Source organism: Felis catus, chromosome X (assembly GCF_018350175.1).
Source record: "Felis catus isolate Fca126 chromosome X, F.catus_Fca126_mat1.0, whole genome shotgun sequence".
In the NCBI taxonomy this organism is placed as follows: domain Eukaryota; kingdom Metazoa; phylum Chordata; class Mammalia; order Carnivora; family Felidae; genus Felis; species Felis catus.
In genome coordinates this window covers 44,322,432-44,341,276 of record NC_058386.1, presented here as the reverse complement: position 1 = coordinate 44,341,276, position 18,845 = coordinate 44,322,432, and the positions used below count along the sequence as shown (strand labels likewise).

The window sequence follows — 18,845 nt, the reverse complement described above, 5'->3', positions numbered from 1 at the left end:
CAGCGGCTTTTTTCCCCTGCTGAGCTGAGCTCTGTCCTTCCGGGGCTCAACAACTCTCCCTCCTGGCGTCCTCTTGCCCTCCTGGCTCTCCAAGGGCAGAGCTGTTGCCTTTTAACATTCCAGATGTTAAGTCCCACTGGCTGTCAGAACTCACGGAGTCCGGCCCCTCTACTTTTGTAAGCCAGACTTCTGGGCTCTGCCTTGCCCATTGGGCTGCCCCTCCACTGCCCCAGCTCCCTCCCGCCAGTCCGTGTAGCATGCACCGCCTCTCCACCCTTCCTACCCTCTTCCTTGGGCCTCTTGTCTATGCTTCACTCTGAAGAGTCCCTTCTGCTAGTCTTCTGGTGGTTTTCTGGGTTATTTAGGCTGATGTGGGTAGAATCTAAGTGATCAGTAGGAAGAGGTGAGCCCAGCATCTTCCTACACTGCCATCTTTTCCCCCAATCAAAATTGGAATGTTTAGGCAGCATGGCAAGACAGTGAGAGAGAGATTTAGAGGCAGGAGGTCTATCAGGGATGCCCCCAAAGCATATAATTGTGTATAGTCTAGACCTTAGACTTAAGGTGGTCTTCTTGCTGACAAGCAACTCTGGTGGAGGCAGAAGATAATAAAGGAAGTCTCTTTATAGCCTTTATCTTAGGACAAGAATGACAGCAGAGACTGTTGGATGGTCTAGTATTAAGGTCAGATCCCTGTAATGTTCTCTCTTTCTAAGCACGCACTCTGCAAGGCTGCAAAGAATTTGAAAGTACTCTGAATTGCTTTGGGACTTGCCATATCTTAGCTAAGCTGTCAATATGGAAAATCACAAAGTAATTACGAGCGCTTTCACTGTCATTCTAAATTAGGCAATAAATAGGATGAATCACTGAATGAGACATCAGTACTTTCCAAGCTCTCTGCAGCATGCTGAGAAAGGTAATTATGAGTGAAAACCAAAGAGCTCCACAAGCAGAGATAGCCTCAAGGTATATTTGTGAAGGGGAACAAATACTACAATACAAAAACTTAGAACAAATACTACTTTTAAATTGTTGCCATTTTGTAGATCAAGAAACATAGCAAAATATTCTAAATTTGAAAACAAACAGCTACAAAAATGTCTCTCACATCTACTCTTTTCCATCCCCGTCAAACACTGCTGCTGGGAAGCTTTTGCCAATACTGGAAACCCCACAAAGAACCTACCTACTCTTCCTATTTACCAGACAAAAAGCACCACCAAAAACGACAACGTTGAACAGCTGGAGTATCCTTTTGCCATGAAATATATATATTCACATGCAAACACCATTTTTATAACACAGTTCCCTGCTCAGAAATTTTAAATTGTTCCCTTTGCCCACTACATCATGTCTAAGTTCTGCAATTCTTTGACTTTAGAAATGAGGTGTTTCATAATCTATTTCACTTCTATTTCCCATCAAATAAAATTCCTTTAGGGAATTCCTTATGTTCCTGTGGAGCTGAAACTTAACATTTGCAGTTTTAACTATATAAGTGCAATGCCAATGTTCAAGTTCAGGTTAGAGTTTGCAAATTTTTAAAAATGTTTTAATATTTATTTACTTTTGAGAGAGAGAGAGAGGAGAGAGAGAGAGAGAGAGAGTGAGCGGGGGAGGGTCAGAGAAGGAGGAAGACACAGGATCTAAAGCAGGCTCCAGGCTTCGAGCTTTGAGCACAGAACCCGAAACAGGGCTTGAACTCACGAACTGTGAGATCATGACCTGAGCCGAAGTTGGACACTTAACTGATTGAGCCACCCAGAGTTTGAAATTTAGACTCTAGGGGTCTAGTGCCCCTAGAGTTTGAAATTTTGCTGGAGTGCAGACTTGAAAAAGCATTGTTGTGGAAGCCGGTGTACAATACTCAGACTAGTGACCGCATTTTATATGCCCTCCTGCATCCACATCATAATACAGCTCTACTTTTCTCTCCAATATTCAATGACATAGTTATTACCATCCCTGTTTTACAAATGAGACAATTGAAGAAATTAAATATGATGTATTTCTTCAACAAACACACAGTGGCTGTTCTGGAAAATAGGGATACAACAATGAACAATACAGCAGTTTTGAAGCTTATACTGTTGAAGGATTGGAATGAAAATAATCAATTAATCTAACAAACAAGATTGTTTCAGTGAAGAAATGTTTATTGAAAATACATCTAAAATCTTAAATAAAGGGATAAGAAAATGACTAGATGAATAAAGACAAAATTATAATTCTAGCACAGAGCAATTCAGATATCAGAGGAAGAGCTGAACACAATCTGTTGTACTACTTCACACCAAAGCACCCAGTGCAGTGAAGAAGCTCTTGAGGTGATATTGTTGAAATACATTTAATGAAACAGAATATTAAGCACTACTAAACGTAGATTTATTTAAAAAAAAAGTTTATGGTTTTAAAATGTGTGCATATAAATATGATTGGAAAGATACTCATTCACTAAACAAATAGGTTTTTAGAATCTACTGTGTGTAAAATGCTATTCTAGGCACACTGAGAATACAGCAGTAAACAAGAAAGACTCAGAGAATGTTCTGCCCTCATAGAACTGCAATTTCAGTGGGAAAAGGAAAATCAACAAGTGAACAAATACATGGATTAGATGCTTCTAAGAAGCTGTAGCATTCTGAAAGTAACAGAAGTGATGCAAAGGGTTAGGTTACTTTAGATTAAGTGGTCTTAAAAGGAATATCTGAGCTTTTGAGCTGAGACCTAAATAAGATGAAAGTGGTCAGTCATGCAAAAATCTTGAGGAAAAAACATCCCTGAATGGCATAACAAATGTGAGTATCTGGAAAGGAACTGAGTTTGCCATGCACTAATTGCTGAAAGAAAATGCATGGGACTGGGATAGTGTGAGGAGTATGATATTAGCTCAGAAAAAGATACAGGGGTCATTTTGTAGGTCATCATAAAGAATTTGTTTTATTTTAAGAAAAATGGGAAGCCAACTAAGTCAGGGGGTTTAAGCAAGGGAGTGATATCTTATTGAGGATTTTAAGGACCATTCCAGTTGATGTATAGAGAATAGTTTGTAAGAATGGCTAGAGCAGAAGTAGGGAAAGCAGTAAATTATCTGTATCAGGAGTTCTGGTCCTGTGTGACATGGAGTGAGCATGCTTTACCCTGTCTGTTTCACTAAATACAACTGTAGAACCAGACAGAATACAGGGGTGGGTATTTGAGGTTTCTGAAAAGTAAACAGCAGCAGGGAAGAATAACAGAAATAGAATCACCATCTTATCAGCAGTGACTTTACCATTTTTTAAGCTGTTCTTTTTCCTTGGTATCTCCTAGTTTTAACTCAACATAGCCCAAAACACAGAAGTGGTCACGGTGACATAGCTCCAGAACTCCTCTAGTACTGTCTCAAGGATCAGAAAAAGTAACTCGTAGCTCTCAGAAGGAGTACAGAATTCCTTCCCTCCTTTTATCTGCCTTTTTTGGTTCTCATACCCCAGAACCCAGGAAATATGTGGTGGAAATGCAGAACCTCAAAGAGCCAAAACTTGGAGGGAAGGGAACTCATCTTACACATGTGATGGAGCTGTAGTTCCAAAAGGGTAAGATGAACCTGAGTTCATCTTTTTCTCTCTCTGCCCTCCACTTCCTGGACCAGGAGATGGACCCAATTACAAAAGTGCATGACAGAGAATGGCAAATCAAGGTAACTACCAAGTTTCTGGCTAGAGGACCAAAAAGAAGAGACACAGGGAAACAGAAGTCTTGGGAAGGTTTCAGAGATGGAGGAGCTTGGGAAAGCATCCTATAAACTAGTTTATGAACCCAGGGCTCACACTCGAGCAGTGCATGTGCAGATCTTATTCTAATTGGCCTACCAAAGATTTTGAGACCTGAAGTAACTGACAGACTACTGCCTAGGACCCAGACTGGCCATTGAGTGATACATTCACAGGATAGATTCAAATAACACTACAAAGCCTATGAAAGCTTAACTAATATTGGAAACACAACCATCAGAAGGTGAATTGGAACTTGGGGCCAGAACTTAATTTAGTCGATTGCTTGCTAAAACAAAATGTCAACATTCTTCATAGAATTTAGAAGAGGCCCATAGTCTCATAGCAAAATATTTAAAATGACAATACGCAATCCAAAATTAGGCTTATGAAAAACCATTAAAATTTCAAGTTGCATGGGAAATAAACAGACATGAAAACAAAGATGATACAAATGTTGGAATAATCATACAAATACAGCTATTATAAAAATGCTTAAATAAGCAATCTTGAACATTCTTGCAACAAATGGTAAAATACAAATTCTCGATGTATTTTAAGGTATTATTAATGTATTTTAAGACTTTAAGGTGGTTACTGCTTGTGATTATGCTCTATTATACAAGAGTGCATCTTGTTAGCCAACTTACTCTCTTTCTCCCTTGCTGGCTTTGAAGAAACATGCTTCCATTTTGTAAGAGAACCATATAGTAAGGAACATCAGGCAGCCTCCAGGAGATCAACATGTCTTCCAAGTGACAATCAGTAAAAATCAAAGGCTCTCAGTCTTACAGACAGAAGGAAGCACATTCTGATAACCTGAGTGAGCTTAGAAGCAAACCCATCACCAGTCAAACTCAAAATAAGAATAGAGCTCTGGCCAATACCTTGATTAAAGCCAAGTCAAGGATCTGGCTAAGCTGTGCCAAGTTATGATTGACAAAATATGTAAGATAGTAAGTTTGTGTTCTTTTAAGTCACTAAGTTTGTGGCAATTTGTTACATAGCAATAACTAATATACTCCACAAAGTCATAACAGCTGTTAAAAAAGACACTCAAATAGAAATTTTAGAACTAAAATTCACAATAACTGAAATGTTAAGAAAACCTAACTGGATGGACGCAGTAGCAGAGTAGAGATGACAGGGGGGAGAGTCAGTGAACTTTAAGATCAATCAGTAGAAATTATCCATTCTGAAAAACAAAGAAAAAAATTGAAAAATAACTAACATAGCTTTAGGGGCTTGTTGGTCAATAACAAACATTCAAATATTTGCATCATCAGGGGCACCTGTGTGGCTAAGTCAGTTAAGTGTCCCACTCTTGATTTCAGCTCAGGTCATGATCTCATGGTCGTGAGATCTAGCCCAACATTGGGCTCCATGCTGGGCATGGAGCCTGCTTAAGATTCTCTGTCTCCCCCTCTCCCCTGCCCCTCTCTTATTTGCATTCTCTCTCTCTCAAAACAACAACAACAACAACAATATTTGCATCATCAGAGCCAAGAAAGAGAAGTAAAGGAATGTGTTGCTAAAAAGATTATTTGAAGAAATAGTGGCACAGAATTTCCCAAGTTTGGCAGAGATACAAACCTACCAATTTAAGAAGTTGAGTGAACCCAAAATAAGATAAACCAAAAGAAATTAATGCCCAGAAGTATCCTAATCAAGTTGCCAAAAACAAAAGACAAAGAAAAAATATTGAAACTAGCCATAGAAAAGTAACCCATTATATATACGGGTAAAATGATTCAAATGACATTAGATTTCTCACTAGAAACCATGGAGGGGCAGAAAGAAGTGGCACACCATTTTTCAAGTACAGAAAAAAAGATCTGTCAATTCCAAATTCTGTATCCAGTGAAAATACTGTTCCGGGGAAAAAAGTAAAATAAAGACATTCCCAGATAACATAAATCCATGAGTATTTATAGCCAGCAGATATGCCTTAAAAGAATAGTAAAAAGAGGCTTTTCTTACAGGAAGAAAATTTAACCAAAAGGAAATGTGGAACAGCAGAAATGAAGGAAGTGCAAAAGCAAAAGTAAACATCTGAGTAAATATAATAGACTATTTTTGTCCTCTTGAGTTTTTAAAAATTTTACTTGGCAGCAAAAAGTATAAAAGTGATGGATTTTCAATATGTAATATATAAAGCAATTATAGCATAAAGAAGGCAAGGTAAAGGTACCTTTTAAGTAATAGTTTCAACATTCCAAGTAGAGTGGTAAAATATTACTTTTATGTAGATTATGAAAGTTAAGTATGTTTTTTTAAGCTTATTTATTAATTTTGAGAGAGAATGACAGTGCAAGCAGAGGAGGGGCAGAGAGAGAGAGAGAGGGAGAGAGAGAATCCCAAGCAGGCTCCACACTGTCAGTGCAGAGCCTGACACAGACCTCAAACTCACAAACCGTGAGATCATAACCTGAGCCAAAACCAAGAGTCAGATGCTTAATCAACTGAGCAACCCAGGCACCCCAAGTATGTTTTTAATTCCCTACAACAAGGGTCATCAAATTTGGGACTGTAGGCCAAAACAATCCATTGATTTTTCTTTTGTGGTAAAATGCAAACAACATAAAAGTTACCATTTTAACTATTAGAAAGTATACAAGTCAGTGGCATTTAATACATTCACAAGGTTGTACAACCATCACTTCTATTTTTTTCCAGAATATTTTCATCACCCCAAAAAGAAACTCCATACCCATTAAGCAGGTATTCCTCATTTTCTTTCCTCCCTAGTCCCTGGCAACCACTAATATACCTTCTGTCTCTATGGATATGTCTATTCTGGATATTTCATACAAATGAAATCATACATTATGTGGCCTTCTGTGTCTGCTTCTTTCAATTAGCATAATGTTTTCAAGGATCACTCCTGCTGTAGAATGTATCTGTACTTCATTTTTGTGATTGGATAATATCCTATTGTATGGATATATCACATTTTGTTTATCCATTTATCAGTTGATTGCCCATTGTGCATAGGGCTGATATGAACATTTGCGTACAGATTTTCCCTTGAATGCCTATTTTCAATTATTTTGGATATAAAACCAGGAATAGAATTGCTGGATTATATGATAATTCTATGTTGAACTTCTTGAGGAAACTCCAAACTGTTTTCCAAAATAGCTGAACCATTTTACATTCCCAGCAGCGATGTATGAGTATTCCAATTTCCCCATATCCTTTTCAAACTTGGTATTTTTCATTTTTAATATTATAGCCATTCTCATAGGTGTGAAGTGATCTCTCATTATGGTTTGATTTACATTCCCCTAATGATTAATGATTGTCTTGGTCCACTTAAGCTGCTATAACAGAATACCATAGACTGAGCAGCTTATAAAAAACAAATTTATTTCTCACAGTTTTAGAGGCTAGAAAGTCTAAAATCAAAGTGCTGACAGATTCAATGCCTGGTGAGGGCTTGCTTCCTCCTTCATAAATGGCCAACTTCTTGCTGTAACCTTACATGGAGGAAGGGTGAAGGAGATCTCTGGGGCCTCTATTATAAGGGCAATAATTACATTCATGAAGGTTTACCGGCCCCACCTCTAAGCACCATTACATTGGGGGTTAGGTTTGAACATATGAATTTGGGGAGGGGGTGGATATAAACATTCAGTTTATAGCAGTTATGTTGAACATCTTTTCATGGACTTATTAGCCATTTATACGTCTACCTTGGAGAAATGTCTATTGAGTTCTTTGCCTGATGTTTAATTGGATTATCTTTTGCTGTTCAGTTGTAAGACTTTTTATATATTCTGGATGCTAGACCTGTATCAGATATATGATTTCCAAAGATTCTTTCCCATTGTAGGAGTTATCTTTTCATTATCTTGATAGTGTCTCTTAATGCACAAAAGTTTTTAATTTTGACGAAGTCCAATGTATCTATTTTTTCTTTTGTTACTTATATTTCTGGTGAAATATCTAAAAAAACCATTGCCAAATACAAAGTCATGAAGATTTATTTCTACATATTCTTCTAATACTTTCATAGTTTGGGGTCTTGCCACCCAGGCCTCCCAGCTATAGATTTTTCCTAAATGCTCTATATAATGTTGAGGAGGTTCCCTTCTATTATTCATTTTTGAGTGTTTGTTAAATCATAAAAGGGTGCTAGTTTTTGTTAAATACATGCTCTGCGTCGATTGAGATGATCATATGTTTTTCCCCTTTTATTATATTAATGTGCTTATACTTGTTATCATACATGAAATCACTCCTGCATTCGGAAATATATCCTTCTTGATCATACTGTATAGTGCTTTAAATATGCTGCTGGATTTGGTTTGCTGGTATTTTGTTGAGGAGTTTTTCAGTGATATTAATTTGGGATATTAGTCTGTAGTTTTCTTATAGGATCTTGGTTTCATTTTCAGGGTAATGCTGACCTCACAGAATGAGTTAGGAAGTATTTTCTGTTTTTTCGAAGAGTTCGAGAAAGATTTGTATTAATGCTTTTTTGTGTGTGTGGGGGATAATTTATTTATTTATTTTCAATTAAAAATTTTTATTATACTTTTTAATGTTTTATTTTAATTCCAGTTAATTAACATACAGTGTTATATTAGTTTCAGGTGTACAATACACTTAATTCAACAATTTCATAGATCACCCTGTGCTAATCACAAGTGCACTCCATAATTTCCACAACTATTTAATCCATTATCCTCAACCTCCCCTCTGATAACCATCAGACTGTTCTCTATAATTAAAAGTCTGTTTATTTCTTTGACTCTCATTTTTTTCTTGTTTTGTTTCTTAAATTTCACATGAGTGAAATCATATGGTATTTGTCTTTCTCTGACTTATTTCGCTTAGCATTATACTCTATAGTTCCATTCATATCCTTGCATCTCTTTTATGGATGAATAATAATGTTATTGATATGTAACATATATTATTTATCCAATAATCAGTGAATGGATACTTCTATAGCTTTGTTATTATAAAAGATGCTGCTAAAAAATAAATTAAATAAATAAATAAAAGATGCTGCTGTAAACGTAAGGGTGCATATGTCCCTTTGAATTAGTGTTTTTGTATTATTTGAGTAAATACCCTGTAGGATGATTGCTAGATCATAAGGTAGTTCTATTTTTAACTTTTTGAGGAACCTCCATACTGCTTTCCATAGTGGTTCCACCAGTTTGCTTTCCCACCAACAGTTCAAGGGGGTTCCTTTTTCTTCACATCCTCACCAACACCTGTTGTTTCCTGTTTTGTTGATTTTAGCCATTCTGACAGGTATGAGATGATATATCATTGGAGTTTCAATTTGCATTTCTCTGATGCTCCGTGATGTTGAGCATCTTTTCATGTGTCTATTGGCCATCTGTATGTCTTCTTTGGAGAAATGTCTGTTCATGTCTTCTGCTTATTTTAATTGGATTATTTTTTGACTCTTGAGTTTTGTTAAGCTCTTTATATATTTTGTATCCTAACCCTTTACTGGATAAGTCATTTGCAAATATATTCTCCCATTCCATAAGTTGCCTTTTAGTTTTATTATTTCCTTTCCTGTGAAGAAGCTTTTTATTTTGATGTAGTCCCAATAGTTTATTTCTGCTTTTGTTTCCCTTGCCTCAGGAGACATATCTAGAAAAATGTTGCTGTGGCCAATGTCAGAAACCTTACTGCCTGTGCTCTTTTCAAGCATTTTTATGGTTTCAGGTCTCAAATTTAGATTTTTAATCCAATTAGAATTTATTTTTGTATATGGTGTAAGAAACGCATCCAATTTCATTCCATTGCATCTTGCTGTCCAGTTTCCCAGCACCATTTGTTGAAGAGACTGTTCTTCTCCATTGGATATTCTTTCCTACATTTTCAAAGATTAATTGACCATCTAGATGTGAATTCATTTCTGTGTTTCTTATTCTGTTCCATTGATCTCTGTGTCTATTTTTGTGCCAATACCATATGGTTTGATTACTACAGCTTTCTAATTCTAGAATTGTGATGCCTCCAGCTTTGTTATTCTTTCTCAAGATTGCTGGGATGCCTGTTGGCTCAAGTGTCTGACCCTTTTTAAAAATTTTTTAAAATGTTTATTTCTGAGAGAGAGAGAGAGAGAGAGAGAGAGAGAGAGAGAGATTGCATCAGTGGAGGAAGACAGAGTGAGAGAGAGGGAGATACAGAATCCAAAGTAGGCTGCTGGCTCTGAACTGTCAGCACAAATCCTGATATGGGGATCAAACTCATGAACGGTGAGATCATGACCTGAGCTGAAGTTGGACACTTAGCCAACTGAGCCACCCAGGAGCCCCTCAGGCGTCTGACTCTTGATTTAAGCTCCTGTCATGGTTTCACAATTGTGAGATCAAGCCACACACCATGTCTCCACACGGGGCATGAAGGCTGCTTGAGATTCTCTCCTTCCCTCTCCTTCCACCCCTCCCCAGCACTGTCTCTTTCTCTCTCTCTCACTCAAAACCATCTTTTTTAATGATTGCTTTTGGCTATTCAGAGTGTTTTGTGGTTCCATACAAATTTTAGGATTTTTTGTTCTAGTTATGTGGAAAATGCTGTTCGTATTTTGATAGGGATTGCATTAAATGTGTAGATTGTTTTGGGTAGTATAGACATTTTATCAATATTTGTTCTTCCAATCCATGAGCATGGAATGTCTTTCCCTTTCCTTGTGATGTCTTCAATTTCTTTCAGCAGTGATTTATTGTTTTCAGAGTATAGGCCTTTTACCTCTCTGGTTAAGTTTATTCCTTGGTATCTTATTACTTTGGGTGCACTTGTAAATGGCATTTATTTATTTTTAGACCTAGATTCTTTTAACAAGCAGACCAAAACACACTCAACATCTAGTTTTCTTATTTTTTGTTTGTTTGTTTTTCTCTTTCTTCTCTTTCTTCTTTTCTTTTCTGGACAAAATGATTAGATGGAGAAATTCATCTGAAAAGAAAGAACAGGAGGTGGAACTCATGGCCAGGGATTTAATCAATACAGATATAAGTAAGATGTCTGAACTAGAATTTAAAACAAGAATTATACAGATACTAGGTGGGCATGAAAAAAGCATAGAAGGCACAAGAGTATCCCTTTCTATAGAGATAAAAAAAAAAACCTAAAATCTTGCAGTGCAGTGTCCCTTGTCCACCAGAACCTGGTACTTCAAGAGAGTATCCTATGTGTGTTGCTTATGCCCTGTTATTGTGTCTGAGTCACTTTTCCCTTCAGTGCAGTTGTCTGCACTGACTCTGTGCCTGTTGTGGACTGCGCTTTCTCTTTGAGGTGGTAGTGAGATACAGGCAGGCAAGCTCTGGGGAGGTTGTACTCAGCATGAAACTTGGGAGCAGGATGGAAGTGTTAGCAAAATGTGTGCTGGGCCACTAGACCTATGCCAGATCCTTTCAAGTGCTGCAGTGGCTGGGGGCTTCATGCTGGGGTGGCCAGGTATTTGTGGCTGTGGGTGTTACATGACTGTGGCTGGGGGCATGGTGTGGTGGTTTAACCCAATGTGATAGCTGGGCCCCTCATGGAACTGTGGGCAGGGGTGCGTGATTTGGTGAGTTATGCAAGGGCCCCTGGGGGCACCTGGCTGTCATGGTGTATGATGGCGACCAGGGGTACATGGCTGGGCAAGACACACAAGGGTATCTCAGGGTGCACATCTAAGTGAGGTACGTTGGATGTGTGTGGCACTGAGTGGCAGCTATGCACCTGGTGGCTGCTAGGGGTGCTTGCTAAGCTTTAACTAAATTTGCCCTGAGCCCAAGGCCAAGGCCTGCAGGCTTGGAGTGGATGAGTCCTCGGGAGAACTCCTGGGGGGCATTCTGTTAAGGGGTTAGGTAGCAAGGGTGTGTGTAACCCTGCCTTCTGCAGGTGTCTTTTTGCTTATGCTGGGGGGGGGTGTGGGGGGAAAATGGCACCTACCACTTCCCTCATTTTTGGGGAAGACCCCAACAGGCTCTGGAATCAGTTTGAACAGTTCTGTTTCCCCTTTGTCTTGCAGGGGTTATGTAAACTTCTGTTGTATGCCTCTTTGTAGGATGCTGTCTCTTTAAGGCTAGTGACACAGCTATCACTTGCCCTCTGGGTTCACAGTGCTGAGTCAGCTGACCTCCAATGCTCCTGGTTCCAAGTCCCACTGGTGTTTACAAACTCATGGAATTCAGCCCTTCTGGTTCTTAAAGCCAAAGGCTACAGGGATTAGTCTTCCTTGTGTGTCTTTTCTGGTGCAAGTGCCAATTTCTCTGCCCTCTCCTTGCATGCAGCTCCCTCCCTCCTGTGGGCAGGCTTGCTCCACCTTTCTGACCTCCCTAACCTTTCAGATGTAGCTGCTTCTCTGTATTTTTTTGTGGAGTTTGTTCTAGTCTTCGGATTACTTTCCAGTTTACTGACTTAGATGTGGATGATATCTAGTTGAAAATGTGGGATGAGCTCAGGGTCCTCCTACTCTGCCATCTTCCCAAGTTCCTCTTTGTGTTAATATTTTAAAGGTTTGGTAGAATTCACCAGTCAAGTCATCTGGTCCTGTGCTTTTACCTTTGGGGAAGTTTTTGATTAGTAATTACATCTCTTTGCTTGTTGTAGGTCTGTTCAGATTTTCTATTTCTCAAGTTAGTTTTGGTAGCTTGTTTCTAGGGATATGTATATTTCACCTAGGTTGTCTGGCTGGCATGAATTTCTTCATAGGATTTTCTTATAATCTTTTTTATTTCTGTAAGGTCAGTAGTAATGCCTTGCTTTCATTTCTGATTTTAGTTATTTGCATCTTTTCTCTGTTTTTTACTTGGTCACTCTAGCTAAAAGTTTGTCAATTTTGTTGATTATTTCAAAAAAAAACTCTTGACTTCATTGATTCCCTCTCTAATTTTTCTATTATTTCATCTATTTCTACTCTAATCTTTACTATTTCCTTTGTACTACTAGCTATGGTTTGTTTGTTTTTAGTTCTTCAAGGTGTCAAGTTAGGTTATGGATTTGAGGTATTCTTTTTTTTGGTGGGCATTTACAAATATAAATTTCCTGATGAGAACTGCCTTTGCAGTGTCTGATAGATTTTCATATGTTGTATTTTCCTTTCCATTTATTTCCATTATCCAATTTCTCTTGTGATCTCTTCTTTCATCCATTAGTTGTTTAAGTGTGCATTGATTAATTGCAACATATTTGTCAACTTTCCATTTTTCTCCTATTGATGATTTCTACTTTCATTCTATTGTAGTTGAAGAAGATACTTTGTGTGATTTCAATCTTTGAAAATATATTGACACTTGTTTTGTAGACTAAAATACGGTCTGTCCTGGAAAATGTTCCATGTACTTGAAAAGAATAAGCATTTGACTGTTAGGTAGAATATTCTGGACACTACATGGATTCTCTTACATATAGATTTTTTAAAATAAATGAAGTACAGTACTGAAAATATATTTTCCTTATGATTTTCTTAAAAACATTTTATTTTCTCTACTTTATTGTAATAGTGTAGTATATTACACATATACAAAGTTAATCAGCTGTCTATGTTATTGGTAAGGCTTCCAATCAATAGTAGGCTATTAGTAGATAAGTTTTGGGGAATTCAAAAGTTATAAGTGGGTTTTCAACTGTGTGAGGGATCAGCATCCCAACGCTGCGTTCTTCAATTGTCAACTATATCTTTGTTAGGTCTAGTTCATTTATAATATTGTTCAAATTCTCGGTTTCTTTCTTGACCTTCTTTATCATTGTTCCATCCATAATTAAAAGTGTAGTATTGAAGTCTCCAGCTATTATTCTAGGACTATTTTTGAGTATATAATTTTAATAACTTTTGGTAGATTAACCCTTTTATCAATATATAATATCTTTGTTTCTTGTCGCAATTTTTGACTTAGTCCATTTTATCTGATATTATTATAGCCAGCTCTCTTTTTATTACTATTTATGTGGAATAACAATTTAAACCTTTTTGCTTTTAATCTATTCTTTCCTTTGGATTTAAAGTATATCTCTTATAGACAATACATAGTTGGATTATGTTTCTTGTATCCATTCTGTCCATCTCTGCCTTTAATTCAAGAGTGTAATGCATTTTACTTTTAAAGTAATTACTGGTAATGAAGTTCTACCATTTTGCTATTTGTTTTCTGTATATCTTATACTTTTTGTTCATCCTTTCCTCCATTTCTGCCTTCTTTTGTGTCTAATTGATTTTTAATATAATACTGTTTTATCCCTTTCTTACTTCTTTTTCTGCATATTTAAAAGTTATTTTCTTGATTAGCCTGGAGATTACAATTAACATCTTAAATTTATAACAATCTAGTTTGAATTAATACCAACTTAGCTTCAGTATTACATAAGAGCTCTGTTCCTATATAGCTCTGTTGTTGCCCCTTTATGTTGTTATTGTCACACATTACATCTTTGTACATTGTATTCCCATCAACAAATTTACAGTTATCATTTTATATATTAATCTTTTGAAAATGTAGAAAAAATAAGAGTTACAAACCAATAATACAGCAATACTAGCTTTTATATTTACCTACTGTATTAGATTCTTAGGGCTGCCATAACAAATTACAACAAACTGTGTGGCTTGAAACAATAGAAATGTATTCTCTCACAGTCCTGGTGGCTGGAAGTCTGAAATCTGGTGTCAGCAGTGTTGGTTCCTTCTGAGGGCTCTGGGGGAAAGGGACAAAGAGCTAGAGTGGTTCATGAGACTCTTGCTCCATCTGCCAATCACATTCACCTGGATTCCACAGAGAGTTTTGGACTACTAGACTAGAAGTACATATTAAGGGCAAGAGAAGTCACATGCAGGGTTTCTTCCTAATAATTTGCCCATTTCTGGCTTACAAGGGGCTGTGGAGAATGAGAAGACAGCAGTGTGTGTGTACTCAAGGAGAGAAAAACACACCCATCTCATTGGGATATATAAAACCTGTAAAGCAGAGAGAGATGGAGTATGATGGAGGGTCTCTGCATTCCTGTGGAATGAGGAAATTTGTGAGCTAATGTTAAGTGTATGGGTCTGGAGAATTTCCATAGGAACCACAGCCCTTCTTCCTCCTTGCACTGCCCAGCAATATATATAATGCACATGTGTGTGTATTGGGTAGAGAGGTGGTTAGAGAAAAAATTTTCTTCCACCTTGTTACACCAAACTATCCACATTTAGAACCATCTCCTGTTCATTGCAATGTTGTTTTGACATAATCCTACTGCTACAAAAACACAATCAGGATGGTCCTGGGGCACAATGGCAGACTAATAGGGACTAGTGGTTTGATCTTTCCTCTTAGCCCATAGAATTTCTAGGCATACCCAACCTTATATAAAGCATATATCATTCCAGTAAGATACAATAAAATATGCTGTAGTAAAGAAAAAAATCAATAATGTCGGGAATTATTTAGGTCCATTGATGCAGAAACAAAGGACACTAAATGAATTGCTCAGCACAAGTGGCTGTATCTCTCTTCATGCTTTTATGTCTACTTTCTCCAGAGTGTCAATCCCAAAGCTTGTGACTACACAGTACCCATTCCTGAAAAGACAAAACAGAGGGCCATCTGGACCCTGGGAATCTTGGAGTTAGTCACTTTAGCTGTGAATAGGCATAGACTGAGACAAAGCTCTCACCTGAAGTATTTGGTTACACATTCCACGTGCATGTAATCCCAACAGGTTTGTCATGAAGGATTTTCTAAAATGAAGTCATCCTAGTCACCTGGAGATGACTGGCAGACCCATGCCATCTAAAGATTTTGCCACAGCCTCACTGACAGCTTCAAAAACAGCAGTATCTTCAGTTGGGTATGTCAGGGTCTAAAAAAAGGAAAAAAGAAATTAGACTCAATCTAATGCTCATTTCCAATCTCACCCACCTTAGCACAATAAAGCTCTATCAGACTTACCAGCTGAGGTGCCAGCAGCAGTAGCATCAGCAAAACAAGGCATGATTACAGTAAGGCACAATATTTAGATAGTGCCAGAAAAGAATCCTGGCAGATACAGCTGAACTGTTATTTTGGTAAAAAGTAGTGCAAGTAATAATCTTCCTTATAGTCTGTAGCCCATCCTCCACACCCATTCTTTAGATTATTCCTTCTAACAGACATTATTTAAGAATTTGATACATTTATGGTGTGTAGGAATCCATTTGCATCTTCTTATCTGACCCAACCCCCCTCCCATCTTGCTTTCTCTGATATTTTTTTCTGTCACACTCCCAGGGTGAGATAAAAGCACTAGGTTCAAGGTCAGTTTTCTGCTTACTGAACATAAAAGCACTCAAATCCACAAAGATGAGAAAGTGATAAAAAGTGTTTAATTAGGCAACAATTCATTGTGTAGGGGCACCATCTTTTCCCTCCACATTAACTCTAGTGGCAAAAAGCTCTACTTGCAAATGAAATATGGATGGATAGATTGAGAGGTATATGCAATTGAGGGTGGGGTGTATGTGTATGTATGCAGATACATATAGAAGTATATAAACACTCTGGTTTCTAAGTTTGTTTAAAACTTTATAGGGTGATAAGAAATAATCTATTATCTGTGTAACTCCATTTATATCTGTTGAACAAATGAGCAAAAGGAGAAGACATGGAGACATGGATTTCTGGGGAAAGTCACAGTAAAATAGGGTTAATAGAGGAGCACTTCAAGAATGTTGGAGCAAAGACCTCCAAAAATCACTCCTCAAAAAATCTATGAGGATGGTGGCAAAAATATATATATATGAACTTCTTCAGAACTATGGAATTAACCAGAAGTTTTCAACAATCCAAGGAGGATTTATTCAAGAAAAATGGATGAACCTCTATGAGAACAGTGAGCTTTGGGGCATTTTAACTTGTCCTATTCCAATCCCCCTCTCCTCAGATCCACAGTAGCCTTGAAAAATAACAGCCTCACAACTCTAGTAGTTATGCACATTGGTAGTCTAGCAGCCCCTGAAGGGGGGCAGACTGAGTTTGAGGTTCCCCAAAAGTTCCATTCCTAGAGAAGTGTCACAATTTGACCTTTCTGGCAGTTCTTGGAAACAACCACTCACATGACCTTATTTAACATGACTCAGATCTCACCCTATGCAAAAAGTTCTTTTTGTTTTGACAGACCTTACTTTTAAGAGAAGTTTTTGGATTTAGAGAAAAATTGGAGTTAAGTACAGTGAATTGCCATATACTGCCATTCTTTCCTCTCCTTACGCCACAGTTTTCCTCTATTAGTAACATCTTGTATTAGTGGTGCAGATTTTACAATTGAGAAACAATATTGATATGTCACTATTAACTAAAGTCCATAGTTTACATAAGGGTTCACTCTTTCAGTTGAACATTCTATGGATTTTGAAAAATAAGGGGTACCTGGATGGCTCAGTCAGTTCGTCTGACTCTTGATTTCAGCTCAGGTCATGATCTCATGGTTCATGGGACTGAGCCTAAATTGGGCTCTGCACTGACAGCATAGAGCCGGCTTGGGATTCTCTCTCCGTCTCTCTCTCCCCCTCCCTTGCTCATGTTCTCTCTCTCTCTCAAAATAAATAAACATTAAAATAAAGAAAAATACATAATGTCATGTATCTACCACTGCAGTATCATACAGAAGAATTTCATTGTTTTAAAACTCTCTTGAGCTTGATATATTCATCCCCCCTCCCTTTTTCTGAACTGATGGCAATCATTACTCTTTTTATTGTCTGTTCAGTTTTGCCTTTTCCTGAATGTCATATGCATGGAATCCTATGGTATGTAGCCTTTCAGATTAGCTTCTTCCATTTCCATTTAAGTTTCCTCCATGTCTTTTCATGATTGATCTCATTTATTTTTATTGCTGAATAATACTCCATTGTACACATGTAGCAGAGCTATCCATTTATCTATTAAATGATATCTTGGTTGCTTTCAAGTTTGGGCAATGATGAATAAAGTTTCTATAAGCATTAATGTGCAGGGTTTTGTGTGGCTATAACTTTCCAACTCATTTAAATAAATAAGGAGTGTGATTGCTGAATTGTATGGTAAAAGTATATTTAGCTTGTAAGAAACTTAGACTTTAGGTTTAGTGGGAAAAAAATATATATGAACAGACACCTCACCAAAGAAGGAATATACATATACATAAGCACTGAAAGATGTTCCACATCATATGTCATTAAAATAATGAGATACCACTGCACACCTTTTGGCTATAGTAATGTCCCAAGCATGGTCACATCAGTATCAATGTCAAAGCATGCTCAGATATCTGGATTAGTGCTACTTTTCCCACCACTCTCTTATATTCCAGAAGGGTCTCACAGTCAGCAGGTAACTCTCCCCTCCCCATGCCCACCAAACCCTGGTAAATCTTAAGTGCCTTTTTACAGCCCTTCCTTCTTGGCCCCCTTCTTCTGGAAGGCAATCAAGACGTTTAAAGTTCTTTTGGACCTTTTTCTTCTTCTCATCACTCATCTTGTTCTTCTCAATCAGCTTGATGATCTGGGTCATTTCTACTTCTGGGAAGTCCTCACCTTGGTCTAAGGCCTTTCCCCATGATCTTTGGGTATTTCTCTGCCCACTTCTCAATCTCCTTCACACTTGTGAGTTTGTCGTGCCCCTGCTTAAAGAGGGAAGGTTGGGCCTCCATGCCTGAGGCCCTGATAAACTCCCCAGCAAGGGTGCCATATGCAGGTAGACAACCAGGTATACCTAGACAGACTCCTTGCCCTTTTAGCCAGCATTAGATGTTCCAACCTTAACTGCCTCACCATGGTGAGGGTGATGGTTTCTCAAAGTCCCCATCCTGGAAGAGGTAGAAGACTTAGTAGTTCACTTTGCCAGATTGTATTTCTCAGATCCACATTCAGCTTATCACCATTATCTGAGATCCCTACCTCTGCCACCAAGAGATCAACACTGGAGGCTGAGTTTTCAGCCAAACTCTTGAACTCGTCCTGCTGCTCACTATAGGGATACTGGGTGTTCACTAAGATGAATTTACTTTTGGTAATGACCTTGTAGAAAGTGACTGTATCCAGGGGAAGGGCACCTTGGTGTGCAGGCTGATGTCTTCATGCAGAGCAGAGAGGAGCAGGAGTGACAGGAGAAGGGGAAACAGTGAGGAAGAGAG

The 18,845-nt window shown here is 37.9% G+C and overlaps 1 pseudogene; it reads right to left on the bottom strand.

The window, feature by feature from the left end:
- Positions 1 to 18,096: 18,096 nt before the first annotated feature.
- Positions 18,097 to 18,845, bottom strand: LOC101086118 (annotated as a pseudogene).